Below are 17,562 nucleotides of genomic sequence, written 5' to 3' on the forward strand. Positions count from 1 at the left end.
GTTCCTTCGCTGGCATTTTCCACATTTTGTTTTCTCCCTTAACAAATTTGTCCATTCTGATGCTCAATTTTACAGAACTAATGGCTGCTGATGACTATTTGAATTTAATTCTGCCGAAGTGCGCGCTTGTTACGCGTTAAATGCGTAACATTAATAACGTGAGTACATAGGTCTGCTCATGTCTGAAAATAATATATGAAAAACAAAATAATTTTACATAACAAAAACATTAGCTTATATTTGTTTAGTACATTTTTAAATTAATGTAAAAACTAAAATGAATTGTAAAACTGAAAGTTATTTTTTAATTATGTATGGTGGGCCGCATTTGGATTCGTGACGGGTTGAGAACCGCTGCCGTAAACTCTGTGAACAAAGCAGTATTGCGATTAAGAACAGTTCCTTTAGGTATTACATGGAAGAAGATGAAAACAAAATGCCATCGAATCGTTTCTGAAGACATTCTGAACCTTCAGAGGTACATTCATATAATTAATTCATTCATAAATTCATTTGCATAATTCCCTTAGCACTCTTTTAAAACCTCCCAGCTTTTCCGCCATGTTTTCACTCAAAACGAAACTACTCTGCGTGCTGTGCGCACGTGAGACTGTTACTTAAAACTGCTCTTTATGCTGGACAGTATTTATTTATCATGAGTTGTTCAAATCGTGGTAATCGAATACGGTTTTAATGATAATTCAAATATGAAACGGTAATCCTAACCATGGGGAATTTTATCGTGATTTATCATCAAACCGGTAATCGTTACATCCCTATAGCAAACCTTATGCATCAGTGCAACGGTGCTAATCTGCTGACTTACTCTGCGTCTGGTAATACACATTTCTCCTGTACGGGATTTGAGCTTCAATAAATGAGTAAAACAAAGAGAAACACATAGGTTATATAAATATATAAAAGTACTTTTAGATTTTTGAATAGTTCAGATGATTTCATGATGAGAAAACAAGGGTTTTCATGAATACTACAAATATTATAGATTAGACTAGGCATTAAAGTGAAATTCTTGCATGTTCTTTAATAAACTATTCCATGCATCACTAAACTGAATGTCTGAATGAACAGCTGAATATCATGTAATATATGAATGTACAGTAATCATGTGCACACTTACTTGTGACCCAGTCACATGGTCTATTGTACCAGTACCAGCAGAGACTTGAAGATGTTGGTGCTAAATATAAAAAGAGACAAATACTTTTACATTTTTGAATAGATCAGATGATTTTATGATGATTTGCTTTAGACCATCTACAAATGTTAAATCTTATAAATAAAATAAAATGTTAGGGTTAACACTGCATCTTTCTGGGGAAAAAATGCAGCGATTGATATATAGTTTATTTATAGTTATTTTCAAAGCTTCAGTGTGCTGTCAAAAAACCTTCATTATGGTTTATTTAATTCTAAAAAATAAGTCCTTGTTAAAAACTAACCAAAATTAAAAATATTTTGCTTATAATTTCTGCACAGGAGAGACTTGGTGTTGTTTCCAAAACAAAAAGGAAATATCGGTATCGTTAACGGCCAAAATGATTTGAAAAATATCAGCATATCGGATATCGGCAAAAATCCAATATCGTGCATCCCCTATCTATAGTCTTTGGTTTCGTCTGTGTTAGGGATGTAGCGATTCACTCAACTCACGATTCGATTCACGATTTTGAGTTCACAATTCGATTCGATTCACGATTTTTTTTATTTTAAGTTATTGATTTCCTCTTTTTTCTTTTATTCTTGATGAACAGACATCACAGCAGCTGATTATTAGGCTGTTTTTGGCTGCTATTTCTTTAAGAGCTGCTGCTGCTGAACGTGATGCGGATCTGACACGCATCGTATTTTCTCTCAACTCTCATCACCTTTTCTGACCCATTTCAGTCTCTACTAATGAACTGATGAGTTGAATCGAGTGTGTTAGATGAGGGAGACAGTGCTGGGATGCTCCAGGATGGTTTTGAAAACCATTTCAGAGACATGTTCTTAATGTAACTCATATATAACATATTACATGCACACACACTTTTACGGCAGCTTTAATCGCCTTTTTCGTAACTTCATGCCTTAACTGACCATGACATTCCATCCACGTAGTTTATTTTGCGCTTTGATATGAATTGATACAGGCAGCAGCTTGCACCGTTTCCACGCTTGTTTGACTCGCGCCTGGCGCTGAAGTGAAGCTGGAGCGCACGTCTGAAACGTCTCTGGTTTGGTGTAATCGTAGAGACGTTCTGCGACTGAATAAATGCACTTCTTGTCAAGAAAAAAACAGATAGAAACAGCAGTTATGAGTGGAGTGGCCAACCCTAGGCTCCGCCCCTGGGTTAACGGCGTTAAATAATTTTAATGCGTTAAACAATCTTTAATATTTGGCAATTTCTTTAGGACAGAAATGCTATAGCCACTGTAATTAAATGAATATGTGGACATCAAAACGTGTAAACACAGAGTGAGGGTTTGAGCTTATATTTTGAAACCGCAATGTATTCTCCTGTGTTTGCATAGATTTATAAATGATTTACCTTACAAATCTGATGAAATGTCGCACGTTGCGTTCCCAGATGAGCGTTATAATAAACCCAAACAACATGCAGAGATGGAGTTTGAAACGCGCCACACATGTAAATGGTAACAGTTCCTGTGGAACTACTGTGAACGGAGCCGCTGTGTGACACACGTACTTAACCTACACGCATGTAAATAATTAAAGAGCATATACTATATTAGAACTGCATCGCATATAATTATTTAATTAAATCGTAGCATTTGTGTCGAGGATTTTTAAAAATCGAATAGTTGAATAAAAATGACGAATTGCGACAGCCCTGCTGTGTAGTAAATGCTGCTCCATCTGAAAGCACTTAATGGAGATTTACTACTAATCACAGAACCAGCTTCACTGACAAGATGCGCATGACTATCGCATTCGATTAATCGTGCAGCCCGGAGCTATGGAATCAATTTAATGCCGCATATATATGCAAAAGAAAATAAAGTTTTGCAAAAGAAAATAAGTTTTGCAAAGAAAAATAAAGAATTGCAAAAGAAAATGAAGTATTGCAAAAAGAAAATAAGTTTTGCAAATAAAAATAAAGAATTGCAAAATAGATAAATAAAACAAAGCAAAAGCAATGATTTTGCAATACATATTTTCCATGGCCATATCTACTAATTTATTTGCAATGCAGCTTTTATTTTGCGTTTCAGTCAAGTTTGAGCTTGCGATACCGTTTTCCCTTTGCGCTTCACGTTTCTGCGCGTCTCACTTTGTGGCGCTGTTTTGACATGGGGGTGGAGTCAGGGGACGGGGGCGTGTCCAACAGGCTTGGGCATGCCTCCCTGGAAGTGACGTCATCGGCCCGAGACGCAGATCACAGCTGATCCAGGCACCGTCACTGAGCAGAGGCATGGGGTGGATCGTTTCCTTTTATTCACTAGCTTTAAAACATGCATGCTTTCGTTTTATTAACAAATGTATATGTGTATTAGCAGCGTTTGCTCAAGTTAAAGAAGTTGTTAATATGAACATCTGCTGTTTATTTCTCTCAATGTGTGCACACTTTTATAGCATTAAAATGTGTATTGTTTCATCTGGTTAACTAAATGTGCATTAATAGTGCTTGTTTAAAATCTCTTAACCTGTGCACAGCGCTCTTTGTTTACATTAGTTCAGAGTTACTGCTAGTTTTAATGTAAAACTTCACAAACTATACACCATTAAAAAGGTCTAAGACTCAAGCTTCATATCCATCTCGACTTCGTTTTCATTTACATAACTCCTGGCATAAATTAAGAAATGACTGGCACTGGAAGTTTAAAAAAATGAAGCTCGAGTCTTTTGGTTTAAATTTCTCGTGGCCACGAGATATTAATGGGTAAACAAACCAGCGTGACCATAGCAACCTGGGATTATCAGAGATGTATTTATTAATATTTTATTTTTAATTAAGAAATTATACAAAAAAAAAAATACATTATTAAATTATTATATTAACACCACCACGGGGTAATTTTACCCATGGCTGTTTTTCAAATAGGCTACATAATATATTTTCAATTAAAAATATCCAAGTCTTACAGTCATTGACTTTTACTAAAATTGTGTTATTTACAATCCCTGTTTATTGTTAAAAAATTGTTTAGATAAAACCAGAACAAAAATGGGGCATTTATACCTATAAGCGCCATCAAGACAAATTTACGCATAATTCCTGTCATCAAGTTCAAATGAAGATGTTTTAGATGTTTATTCCTCTACTCATAAATGTTCAAACTTTGGATTAAATATTAATTTGTGTTTGCAATTTTTATAGTTTATGGTTCACTACTGTGTTGCTTATTTATTCCTGAAAAAAATCTGAATTATGATGTAATGAATAAAACAATTTTTATGATTACCCCAAGTTTATTGGTGTTGTTCTCTTATTCAAATGATAAATTATATAACTAAACAAATTAATTAATTAGGTGAAACTGTGCACTTGAGTCTGTCGTTGTACATCCTTTGCAATGTGGTGAATTAGTATTGCTTATAATAGTCTATTTAGGGTGTTTTAGTCATTTAAATAACATGGGTTATCTTGAAACATTTTATTAGCTATAATATTACAACACCCAAATATGTATTTATTTCCTCGTAATTCTCGTTGTCATTGCAGACTGGTTTATATTCATCATTAAGAAAAGTGATTAGTGTAACCTGCTTAAAAATAGCTGTGAACTTAAAACAACAGGACAAAAACATAGCTGATGACTAAACATAATAATTTTATGACTCTAGATATTGTGAAGACAGTGGCATAATACAGTGACATACTACGTTTTTAGCCATATCAAAACAGTAGTCATGGCACGGGTAAATTTGACCCGCTGGCGCTTTTAGGTATACAGCGACCTCTGGTGGTTGAAGTGTTAACCATAGGCTACGTACTGGACTGTATCACGATGTAGACAACATTCGAATTAAGTTTATTATGAATAAATAGGCTTGTTTGAGATGCGCCTTGCCTCGCCTGAAATGTAGGCGAGAGTAGGCGGCTGCAGTGAGGGGAGGAGTGAAATAAGCGCAGTCAAGACGGACAGTTCTGCCCTCTCGAAGTGGAACAGATACCTACGAGATCAAAGGCAGATATCGCGTTATTCTCACTCATATGCTGTGCTGCTGATAAACATGATAAAATTTCAGTTCTGTTGCTTTTATATGAATATAAATATGATGAACAAGACACTCAAAGTGCTTGCTATTTAATTCCAAAAGAAAGGCATATTTATCATCCATTTTTATTTTAATTCAAACATGTATTTTAGATTTTTATAGAAAATATGAGAACAATCACATATCTCACACAGAGATCGCATTGTCATAGTGTTTGGGAATATTCATGCCCAATTTAAATACATAATAGCATGAAATCATATTTAAAAAATAAAACATTTTAGAAGAGAACGCAGCATCACGGTTGTCTGAACCAATGAGCATGAAGCTGTGTCGTCAGTCAGTCGTTTCCCATCATGCTTTTGATCAGCGCAGTCGGTGGAGAGCAACTGCGCGTGACTGCTCAATCCGACACAGCCGCCTCGCCATCGCGAGAGCTTTTTGGCACACGTCAGCATGACATCAGAGCAAGGCGGACGTAACTCGGACACTTTTCTAACCGGCATGCATCTCGCGGCGATCACCGGTGATCGGTTCTGCGCAGATTTTGTTCATCTCAAACAAGCCTATTGTTACATAAAGTATAATAAAATAGGCCGACAAGAAAACATTTTTATCCATCCCACAAGTCTTGTAATTCCATGTATTTTATTAGTATTGGTAATATTTTTATATTCGTTGTTATGTATTTGATTTATTTTCCCTTCATTTCGATCTCTTAACGTTCAGGGCTGTATAATAATAATAATAATAGCCTAATATACACATATATTAAATAAAAAGACACGATCAACGGACTGTGGGATGGATAAATATATTTGATCAATCTCTGATAATCCCAGGTTGCTATGGTCACGCGGGTTTGTTTATGCATGATTAAACTCATGGCCACGACATACAGTATTATCACGTTCCCACGACTTAATATCTCGTGGCCACGACAAAACTAAACCAAACATACTTTTTAATCTTTTTTTAAACTTCCAGTGCCAGTCATTTCTTAATTTATGCCAGGAGTTATGTAAATGAAAAACGAAGTCGAGATGGATATGAAGCTTGAGTCTTAGACCTTTTTAATGGTGTATAGTTTATGAAGTTAATTGCATTCTTTTACATTAAAACTAGCAGTAACTCTGAACTAATGTAAACAAAGAGCGCTGTGCACAGGTTAAGAGATTTTAAACAAGCACTATTAATGCACATTTAGTTAACCAGATGAAACAGTACACGTTTTAATGCTATAAAAGTGTGCACACATTGAGAGAAATAAACAGCAGATGTTCATATTAACAACTTCTTTAACTTGAGCAAACGCTGCTAATACACATATACATTTGTTAATAAAACGAAAACATGCATGTTTTAAAGCTAGTGAATAAAAGGAAACGATCCACCCCATGCCTCTGCTCAGTGACGGTGCCTGGATCAGCTGTGATCTGCGTCTCGGGCCGATGACGTCACTTCCAGGGAGGCATGCCCAGGCCTGTTGGACACGCCCCCGTCCCCTGACTCCACCCCCATGTCAAAACAGCGCCACAAAGTGAGACGCGCAGAAACGTGAAGCGCAAAGGGAAAACGGTATCGCAAGCTCAAATTTGACTGAAACGCAAAATAAAAGCTGCATTGCAAATAAATTAGTAGATATGGCCATGGAAAATATGTATTGCAAAATCATTGCTTTTGCTCTGTTTTATTTATCTATTTTGCAATTCTTTATTTTTATTTGCAAAACTTATTTTCTTTTTGCAAAACTTATTTTCTTTTTGCAATACTTCATTTTCTTTTGCAATTCTTTATTTTTCTTTGCAAAACTTATTTTCTTTTGCAAAACTTTATTTTCTTTTGCATATATATTCGGCATTAAATTGACTCCATACGGAGCACTCTTCTAATGAGCTGATGATCTGAATCAGGTGTGTTAAATAAGAAAGACATGCAAAATATGCAGAGCGAGGGGGCATGGGGATTGGAATTGAGAAGCACTGAACAAATGGATGGTTTATTTTAAAGAGAACATCAGATGCCCATTTTCCACAAGTTGGTATATTTCTTTAGGGTCTTCATGAAATGTCTGTAACATGCTTAAAATTCCTTAATAGTCATGTAAAACAACAGCCTTTTCACCTTGTCAAAAAACAGTTCTGTTCACGGTGACCCGTATCGATGCATGTCTCTTTAAAAGATAACTAGATAATGCTCACTCCACCCCTCACTTCTGTTTTTTGTGTATTTGGTGACATGTTACCATAAAAAACAACCACTAAACCAGGGCCCAGAATTAGCCGATTTTCCATATGACTGGCACGGACTTGTGACCCGCTGGTCAGTCTGCCTATTCTAAGCCGGTCTATTTTGACGTCACACTTACGGTGACTGGTAATGTATTTATGTTGTGCCAGATGAGGCAGTGAGTGAGAGACAAATGAGTGCAAGTTATACATGCATACTGCGATAGTACTTTTTAAAAAAAAAATTGATAATATATGATTTAGGTACGCAACATTGCACAACCAAAATGTTTCAACACAATTGCAATGTGATATTATATAATAGTAGTTATATAATAATAATAGTAGTTCAATAAACATAACAATAATAAACAAGTAATTTTTGCTTACATTTTAGACTAATATTGACTGTTTTTGCTCAATTTCACTGATAAAAATAGTTCAAATCAAGGCCACAGCAGAACTGTTTTGTCTCTCCGAACAACACAGCGGTGTTTCGTTACTGAATGAATCAACGTTTTTGAACGAAAGAAGTGAGTCAATGATTCAGTAACCTATTCATAAAGACAGTAGTCACTTGCCTCGTTTCTGAATGAATCAGCCGTTTGAACGAATCTGTTGAATGAAGGACTGAATGACTCACTCATTCAAACAGTCATTTTTTTGCCACCTACTGGTTTGGTTCCATATTTAAAACTATCATTGCATTTTTCCCAACATTCTTATTTGTATGTTTAAAAAAAATATTTCAAACATTAATCTTATAAAATTCTTTATGCATTCCAAATTTTGCAGTGTGAATGCATTTATGGCACCTCAGCTTCATCAAACAGTCTTTGTAACTACATCTAATGCCACTTCAGAAAGAGAGAGAGAGAGAGAGAGAGAAAGAGAGAGACCCTGTGACATGATCCCTGCTAAAAAAAAAGCAATAGAAGCCCAATAGAAACAATCACAGGAATTCTAATGGTTTCCATTAAAATACCATTATAAACCATTAGCTTTTTCCAGTAAAACCATTACAAAATTCCTTTTTGTAGTGTGTTTTGCATTTTTCCAATAGGATTTAACATCCCACCAATAGAATCCGTCACATACCAGTAGACACCATAGTATATTTGATTGTGCCAGAGTGAAACTATTATATCTAATAATTGATAAGTGTTTTTTTTTTTTGTCCTCACTCTCTGACTCCATAAAGGCTGCTCTGTAATTTGCCCACTGACTAAGCATTTAAAAAAATAAAAAATAAAATAAATAAATATATACAGGTGCTGGTCATATAATTAGAATATCATCAAAAAGTTGATTTATTTCACTAATTCCATTCAAAAAGTGAAACTTGTATATTATATTCATTCATTACACACAGACTGATATATTTCAAATGTTTATTTCTTTTAATTTTGATGATTAGAGCTTACAGCTCATGAAAGTCAAAAATCAGTATCTCAAAATATTAGAATATTACTTAAGACCAATACAAAGAAAGGATTTTTAGAAATCTTGGCCAACTGAAAAGTATGAAAATGAAAAGTATGAGCATGTACAGCACTCAATACTTAGTTGGGGCTCCTTTTGCCTGAATTACGGCAGCAATGCGGCGTGGCATGGAGTCGATCAGTCTGTGGCACTGCTCAGGTGTTATGAGAGCCCTGGTTGCTCTGATAATGGCCTTCAGCTCATCTGCATTGTTGGGTCTGGTGTCTCTCATCTTCCTCTTGACAATACCCCATAGATTCTCTATGGGGTTCAGGTCAGGCGAGTTTGCTGGCCAATCAAGCACAGTAACACAATGGTCATTGAACCAGCTTTTGGTACCTTTGGCACTGTGGGCAGGTGCCAAGTCCTGCTGGAAAATGAAATCAGCATCTCCATAAAGCTTGTCAACAGAAGGAAGCATGAAGTGCTCTAAAATTTCCTGGTAGATGGCTGCGTTGACTGTGGACATCAGAAAACACAGTGGACCAACACCAGCAGATGACATGGCAGCCCAAATCATCACTGACTGTGGAAACTTCACACTGGACTTCAAGCAACATGGATTCTGTGCCTCTCCACTCTTCCTTCAGACTCTGGGACCTTGATTTCCAAATGAAATGTAAAATTTACTTTCATCTGAAAAGAGGACTTTGGCCCACTGAGCAACAGTCCAGTTCTTTTTCACCACAGCCCAGTTAAGATGCTTCTGACGTTGTCTCTGGTTCAGAAGTGGCTTGGTAGCCCTTTTCCTGAAGACGTCTGAGCGTGGTGACTCTTGATGCACTGACTCTAGCTTCAGTTCTCTCCTTGTGAAGCTCTCCCAAGTGTTTGAATCGGCTTTGCTTGACTGTATTCTCAAGCTTGCGGTCATCCCTGTTGCTTGTGCACCTTTTCCTACCCAAATTCTTCCTTCCAGTCAACTTTGCATTTAATATGCTTTGAAACAGCACTCCGTACACAGCCACACCTTTCAGTAATGACCTTCTGTGACTTACCCTCTTTGTGGAGGGTGTCAATGTTCGTCTTCTGGATCATTGCCAAGTCAGCAGTCTTCCCCATTATTGTGATTTCAAAGAACAAGAGATACCCGGAATTTATACTGTAGGGATGGTCATTTATTCAAACTCAAATGTAAATATTCTAATATTTTGAGATACTGATTTTTGACTTTCATGAGCTATAAGCTCTAATCATCAAAATTAAAAGAAATAAACATTTGAAATATATCAGTCTGTGTGTAATGAATGAATATAATATACAAGTTTCACTTTTTGAATGGAATTAGTGAAATAAATCAACTTTTTGATGATATTCTAATTATATGACCAGCACCTGTATATATACATACACATACAGTAGTCAACATTTGAAGTGGATCAAAAAAGTTAATCAAAGTTGTCCTAAGACAAGAACGCTTTTAGGTTTTAGGACAACTTTGATGAAAGGTTTTGATCCACTTCAAATGTTGACTAGTGTATATAGTATATATACTACACATATAGTATATATACTATATAGTACCAGCAAAGCCTTGATGTAGTTGTTGTTGTTGCTAAATAAAAATATGTACTATAATTTTATATTTTTCAACAGATCAGGGCCCGTATTCTTAAAGATTCTAAGAATCCTTTTAGAGAGCTCCTAATTTAGCTTAAAAATTTCTAACTAGGAGTCTTAGCTTAAAAGTGATTCAGGACAAATCTGAGAGTAACTCTGAGCGAGGAAAACGCAAAAACTTTTATCTTAGTGAGGAGGCGGGGCGGACCCCGTTGCTAGCGATGACACAGTCTTTTGAAGACTGTGATTGGTTAGTTGTCCAAGAAGGAAACAAAAGAGCGCTTTTAAGAGTAGGGTTTATTATAAGCCTTCACTTTGAAATTACATGCGTAATTTTTCCTGTTTTACCATACACTTTCTCTCTCTCTCTCTCTCTCTCTCTCTCTCTCACACACACACACACACACACACACACACACACATTACATATGTATATATATTCTTTATTTTTTATTTAACATGCTGTCATACTTAACGTATTTTATAGGAAATGAACAGCGACACAATGAGGTTCTGAAAGTGCTGTAACAAACCCAAATCACCGCTACTGCTGAGTTGCATTTTTCCAGTTGCCAAATATGTTAATGTAGTTAATGTAGTGATTACGTCCATTTCTGGCGCTATGGCATTTCTGCGTGGTGTCGTAGATGTTAGCGTGTCTCAAATAAGATCGGTCACAAACATGATTCCTGCACGATCTAATGTGTAGCGTCTTAATAACTCACTGTCATGCATTGTGTGCAACACATTTCTTCTCCCTCTTCATGTTTAGTCCATTTTCAGCTAAAGAAACTCTTAAGCCTCTTAAAAGTCCTCGTTCGTACTCCTAACAATTTTGGACCTTAAGACCTCTTTTAAGGGTTAAGATGCTTTCTGAATTACTTTTTCTTTACTAGGATCTTTTCTTTAATCTTAAGAGGAAACACCCACATTTCTAAGAATTTTCTTAGAATATTGTTACTAGGAGCAGCTCTTAGTGCTAAGATTTTTCATGAATACGGGCCCAGGTGATTTCATGATCATGAATACATGAATAAGGTTCTTCACGAACTGTCTGAGCACTATGAACAGATATTTCAGTAAAGGTTTTCCCCAAAATTAAATTGCACTTTTGTTCTAAAAAGAACAAAGACAGAAAAGTATATAGATAACAATTATTAGATGATGCACCTGGTGCTGTAGGGTAATTCCAGTGTAATGCATCAGACGAATCTGTACAAAAAAAAAAACAGCAAACATTATATTGAATATGTTTTAGATACAAAATCTTAGGCAAAGACATGTAATCCACTTACTGAAAGTTAACCAAAGGGCCAATAAAAGGATATAAAGCTGGTTCATTCTGTGATAGATTAGAGACTACAGCTTTCTGAGATGCACGAACAACAGTGACTGAGTCTTAATACTTAATAGCTTCCTCTTTAAAAAAATGCTGATATTGATGTTGAAAGCAGAAGTAACTCTCATGACAGAAAAATCCTAAACATTGATGCTAGGTTTCCAAAGTCTGGCTGGTTTTAGAAGATACTAAGCCTACTGTACCAAATTAAGGCAAATAGTATCATACTTTATATTGCAAAATATGTATGCAAAATATCTGGATATAGCTCTGTTTTACAGTTTATAGATGTTTACACAAACCCTTTGTCTTTGTGACTAAATCTATGCTACGATCCATCAGCACTTAAACTACATAACCACAGATCACAAGTTCAGACATTGTGATGTTAGCATAATTCTCTCTCACACACACACACACACACACACACACACACATGCATGTATATATATGTGTATGTATTCCTATAGTTTTTCCTGGGTCAAAAAAGGTCTATGGTGGTGGCTGACGGTCATCCACACACACAGTAAATAGTACCCTACGTGCAGGATCTGCGAGTCCAATACTGACGATAACTAAAAAAATGTAAAGAAACAGTTTATGATTTTTGCTCATTTTAGTCTAATTTTCTACCATACATCTGAATAAAATTAGCAGCTAGCTAACAAATAATTGCTTTGTGCTGGTTTCACCTCACTACAGTCTAAACTAAATGATTTTAGGTAATGTTTTAGGTAACTTACTACACATTGTCATATAAATAACCAGAAATTACTGTGGATTATTAAGGCTAAATCTTTTATTATTATTAAGGTTAAATCTTATTAAGGCTAAATCACACTTACGATCTCATATCTGATGTGTTCTGAGTAAATGATTTGTTATTGTTATACAACGATTCAGACTGTAGGTGCGTTTACATGTACACTTTTTTGTCATTCCGATTAAAATCATTCCGATTGAAAGATTCGATGAACTGTTTACATGAGACGTTATCTAATCCGATATGGTGTTTACATGTGCCTGTGCTTTCGATTTTAGGATATGCTAATAGCCTAGAGTGACAACAAAAACAAGTCACCCAAAAAAACGCCCATATTTACGTTAATATTTTTAATATCTGTTTGCACTTGCTTAGAATAAAAGGTTAATATTTGAATCCCTTGCGTTCATTCGAGCGCTCAGTCATATAGAAATCATATGTCCCTCTGTAATGCAGCTGAGATTAATTGTACTCTGATACTACAAAGTTGTACTGTACTTAAATGGAACAAATACACGATTTCTTACCAAGAGTTGCTGAACAATGAATCAAAGGAGCATATGCTTTATCACAATCGTGTTTCGTACAACATTCATGGCGTGAGCACGTAAATTCAAGCAGATCGGAAATTATGAATCTGTCATCTATACAAATACAAATGACAAAGGCAACTTTTGGTCAAGTTGTTTATTTTCATTGAGCTACTTTCACTATCATCACTGTGTTGTTTCTAAGCTGAAAAGCAGAAAATTGCGCTTCATTTCAGATCTGTTTTTCACTCCGGACATGAGAGCAGATAGTCCGTCACACAGCAAGCGTTCTCCTTTCTAATGTGTTTTTAACTGTATATACCTCCACTATTACCCAGTCTCTACTGTAGTGTCGGTGTCCCCAAATCACAGAATGTACCGTTGCCGACTTCACGTTCACGTTCTGACGACCCGACCTCTGGACGTGATGACGTAGACGCAAAGTAATCGGTTTAAAGAGTTTACATGGCAGGATTTTAATTTTGTTCGGTTTATAGAAAGGTTTATCCCACCCCTCTCAACCCGATTACAATTTCATTCGGTTTGGGCATTTTTATTCCGATTGAGGTGTTTATATGGAGCATTTTCATTCGGATTGGACTTTTAAACCGATTACAATGCTCCATGTAAACGCACCTAGTGACGTCTTGTGAGTTGATTGTTGGACAGATCAGTTGTTTTAACCATTCATTAAAATCAGTTGGTTCAAATATGTCGCGAATCAGACACTAGCAGACGTAAATGCGTTCTGTGCTAATCCCGGTTGTTAGGACAGTCACAAAGAATTTGTGTCAACACAGAAAACACAAGGATTTTTTTTTCTTTTATTGTATGTTTTATGTTAGTTGCATGTGCAGAATGTCAGAGAAGATAAGGAGACGTGTTTTTACCACAATTCACACAACCGGTAATGCAACATGGATTCAGTCTTCTGACCTTTTATCATCAAGTCATTTGATTTTGAGGGAGAGGAAAGACAGTTAGAGAGAGAGAGAGCATTTGTTGAGGGGCTCTCTGCTCTTTCTCTCCCTCAGTTTACGTGCACACTATCACAATCGCAGCAGTCATTTACATCACTCATAAATCACATTAACTGACCAAATAAGGCTTTGGCGGGACAAAAATTCATTTTGGCGGCCGCTAAAAATTTTCAATGCTGGAAAAACCCTTATATATATATATATATATATATATATCAGAAGTTGTGTTAGACTTTAACATTGTCTGTCAATTTGACAAACAGGGTCGTAAAAATTCTGTTATCTAGTATTAACTGTCATTTTAATTTTCAGATTTTAATTATAATAACATTTATTTGCTTTTATTTTTGTTCACATTTTCATTTTTAAAGGGTAACTAAACCCTAAAACAAATTTTTTGAGTTAATGATCTGTAAGACTGTGTCTTTATTAGTGCTGTGCATTGATTTGAGTAAATGTTTTGACATATAACCATGTTTTGGTTATAAAGTGTTTTAATTCTACAATATATGGCAGGGGTGTCAGACTCAATTCCTGGAAGGCCACAGCCCTGCACAGTTTAGATGCAACCCTAATTAAACACACCTGATCCAGCTAATCAAGTCATTAAGACTTATTTGAAAACTACACGGTATGTGAGTTGGGGCAGGGTTGGAACTAAACTCTGCAGGGCTGCGGCCCTCCAGGAACTGAGTTTGACACCCCTGATATATGCTGTAAAAACGTCTGAGTGCTGCCCTCTTCAGGTTGAACGGTGGCTACTGCAGTTGAAATTTCCTATTGGACGTTGCATACCCCTGTGACCTAACCAAGCCCCTGCACGAGCTCGGTTCGTTCCCTCCGTCTCCACTGGGAGAGGGTGGAGTTAGGCTCTGACCAGGGGTTTAGTTACCCTTTAATAATGAACCTACAGGACAAGCATATGGCTTATGCACTTATTTATTTCTAAAGAGAACACTTTTCATGTTCAACACACCCACAGTGACAGGGGAGGCCACTAAAAACAGCAAAATATGCTAGGGCTGGTTAAAAAAAAACAAACAAAAAAAACGATTTCTCGATTTGAATAGATTCTCATTTTTATGAATCAATATTGATTCTTGAATCCTAATCCATGCTGTTTTCAGTTGATGAATGAACAGTACATATCGTGTGCCTCCCATCCAGTAAATCGCAAGCTTAGGCTAAGCTTTGTGCGTTGTTACTTTTGATATGAAACACTCTCAGATTTCAATTTCTGTCCATTTTATTAGAAAATTCTAGCAATAAATACTGTTTTGGCGTTCTTTAATGTGGTGTGATAGATTGCTGTAGACACCTCAGATCAAGCGAAGTAGCAGCGCACGTGAACTGATCATCTCTTTCGCTTTACTCACCTGTGCGTAGTCAAAGGCATAGCAAAAGACTCCTGACAGTTTTATTTTTGTTCTGGAGCTGATGATTAAAATTAAATGATTACATTAATGGATCATTAAAAGCTTTTCAGAATTTATTTCAGCATGATAATAAAATTAAAATTCAGCAAACCATTTTTATCACATGGGAAAGAGGAAGTGTCTAACTTTCATTCAGTAACAAAAATAAATTGTTCTACTCTATGAAAATGAAACCTGTATATGTGTGCAGATGGAGAAAAATTAAATAAGTTTAGCTCAAAATCACATATTGCTATTGGCATGTTATTTAAGATTGTCTCCTTCCATACTGTAGTAGATGTTAACCTACAGGTGAAAGAGCCACATTAAAACATTTTGGGTCGTTAAAGTTAATGATTAGTTCAACAGCTACAGTTCCCTACTCTGACAAATCATGATGACAATTATAATAAAAACATTGATATTAACATTTATTCATTTAGCAGATATTTTTATTCAAGCAAACTACAGAATGAGGAGAGAAAAAAACGGTGTGATGTTTGTCAAATTTAAATACATAAAATATTGGGTCGTATTTATACATACAGCGTCCTCCACAATTATTGGCACCCCTGGTTATGTGTTAAAATGTGTTAAAAGCTGTAAAATAAATTAAATTTTTATTGCAGAAGCATAATCTCACACTGAAAATGTTAGAAAAATCTAACCTTTGACTCATTAAAAATTTTTTAAAAAAATCCATGACTAAAAAATAATTGTTTTTATAAAATCACCTGTTCCACAATTATTGGCACCCCTAACAATTCCTATAAACTAAATGTAATTGAAGCATTTTTGTAATTTTTACTGTAGTTTTTAAAGTTGATCAGAGTATCTAGAAACTTTTAATTCATGGCTTCCTGTTTCCCTGTGGTATAAATATGACGTGACACAGAGGCCTATTTCTCTTATCCACTCTTCAACATGGGAAAGACAAGAGAACACCCCATTCAAGTAAGGCAGATGTGTGTCGACTAGGGGCGGGCGATATGGCAAAAATATCATATCACGATTTTTCTTTAGAAATATCACGATTTTATCACGATTCTTTGTCATGTTGGTTTTACTATTTTGTCTGAGCAGTGCAGCCTAAATAATTTCCCTATTATAAAGACAAAGCCTTTCAAGGTAACAAAATATAAAAAAGTATGGAAGATATTTAGGCCAAAGTGGGCGAAGATAAAAATCTTTGTCATTATTTTAATCTTTGTTATTAAAAATAAGAACAAAGATACACATTACAAATACACATAATATACAAATAAAACAAACAGTGCTTTATATTCAGGTACCATAGGTGTATTTAGCAGGAGCATTCAATAAATTGAATGAACAAATACAAAAATAAAACACTTTATAGATTGATTCCTATTAAAGCAACTGTATTATTTTTTCTCTTTGCGTTTTGTTGTTTTAACATTAAAGAATAAAAATTCTGTCATCTGTCTGTCAATTCTGGCATAGTGTTTTATTTTTATACCATCATTTACTCACTCAAAATGAGTTTTAAACCTGAATGAGTTTCTTTCTTCTGCTGAAAATAAATGTTATTTTGAAGAACGTGGAAAACCAAACAGTTGCTGTAACCAACTGTTTGGTTACCCACATTCTTCAAAATATCTTCTTTTGTGTTCAGCACAAGAAATAAATTAATACAGGCTTGGAACAACGTGAGTGAGTAAATAATGACAGGAATGTAATTTTAGGGTGAACTATCTCTTTAATTACAGTCGGCAAGTTTATTTCTGTCCCTTTAAGACCTGCACATATCCAATATACAGTCACGCATCCGTTTTTCTCGCAACTGTTTACTTTCAATTTAGACATAACCAACTGAGTCTATATGTAAACATTGTGTGTTTTGACAGTATTAGCGCAAAAAATAACTTAGTTCAGTTATCAGGCGCTGTTAGACAGGCTTTTTAGTTTGCGCGCTTCGGGTGTACGGGCTCACGTCAGACGAGTGTGAATGAAACGTTAAACCGGCAAGGCTTTAAAACACGCAAATAATGTACTTTTGTGATTGCGAATAAGTGCAGTGTCCTGTGAGAGTAACTACCGCAGAGTTAACACTGATGTGAATATA

The 17,562-nt window shown here is 35.6% G+C and overlaps 1 long non-coding RNA gene across 1 annotated transcript; it reads right to left on the bottom strand.

Moving 5' to 3' along the window:
* Positions 1-1,138: 1,138 nt before the first annotated feature.
* On the bottom strand, positions 1,139-11,829 carry LOC131546066 (uncharacterized). Its single transcript, XR_009272598.1, has 3 exons — positions 11,745-11,829; positions 11,620-11,661; positions 1,139-1,198 (listed from the first exon to the last, which is right to left on the bottom strand). It is a non-coding gene; the product is annotated as an uncharacterized LOC131546066 (long non-coding RNA).
* Positions 11,830-17,562: the final 5,733 nt, after the last annotated feature.

Source organism: Onychostoma macrolepis, chromosome 08 (genome assembly GCF_012432095.1).
Source record: "Onychostoma macrolepis isolate SWU-2019 chromosome 08, ASM1243209v1, whole genome shotgun sequence".
Classification (NCBI taxonomy): domain Eukaryota; kingdom Metazoa; phylum Chordata; class Actinopteri; order Cypriniformes; family Cyprinidae; genus Onychostoma; species Onychostoma macrolepis.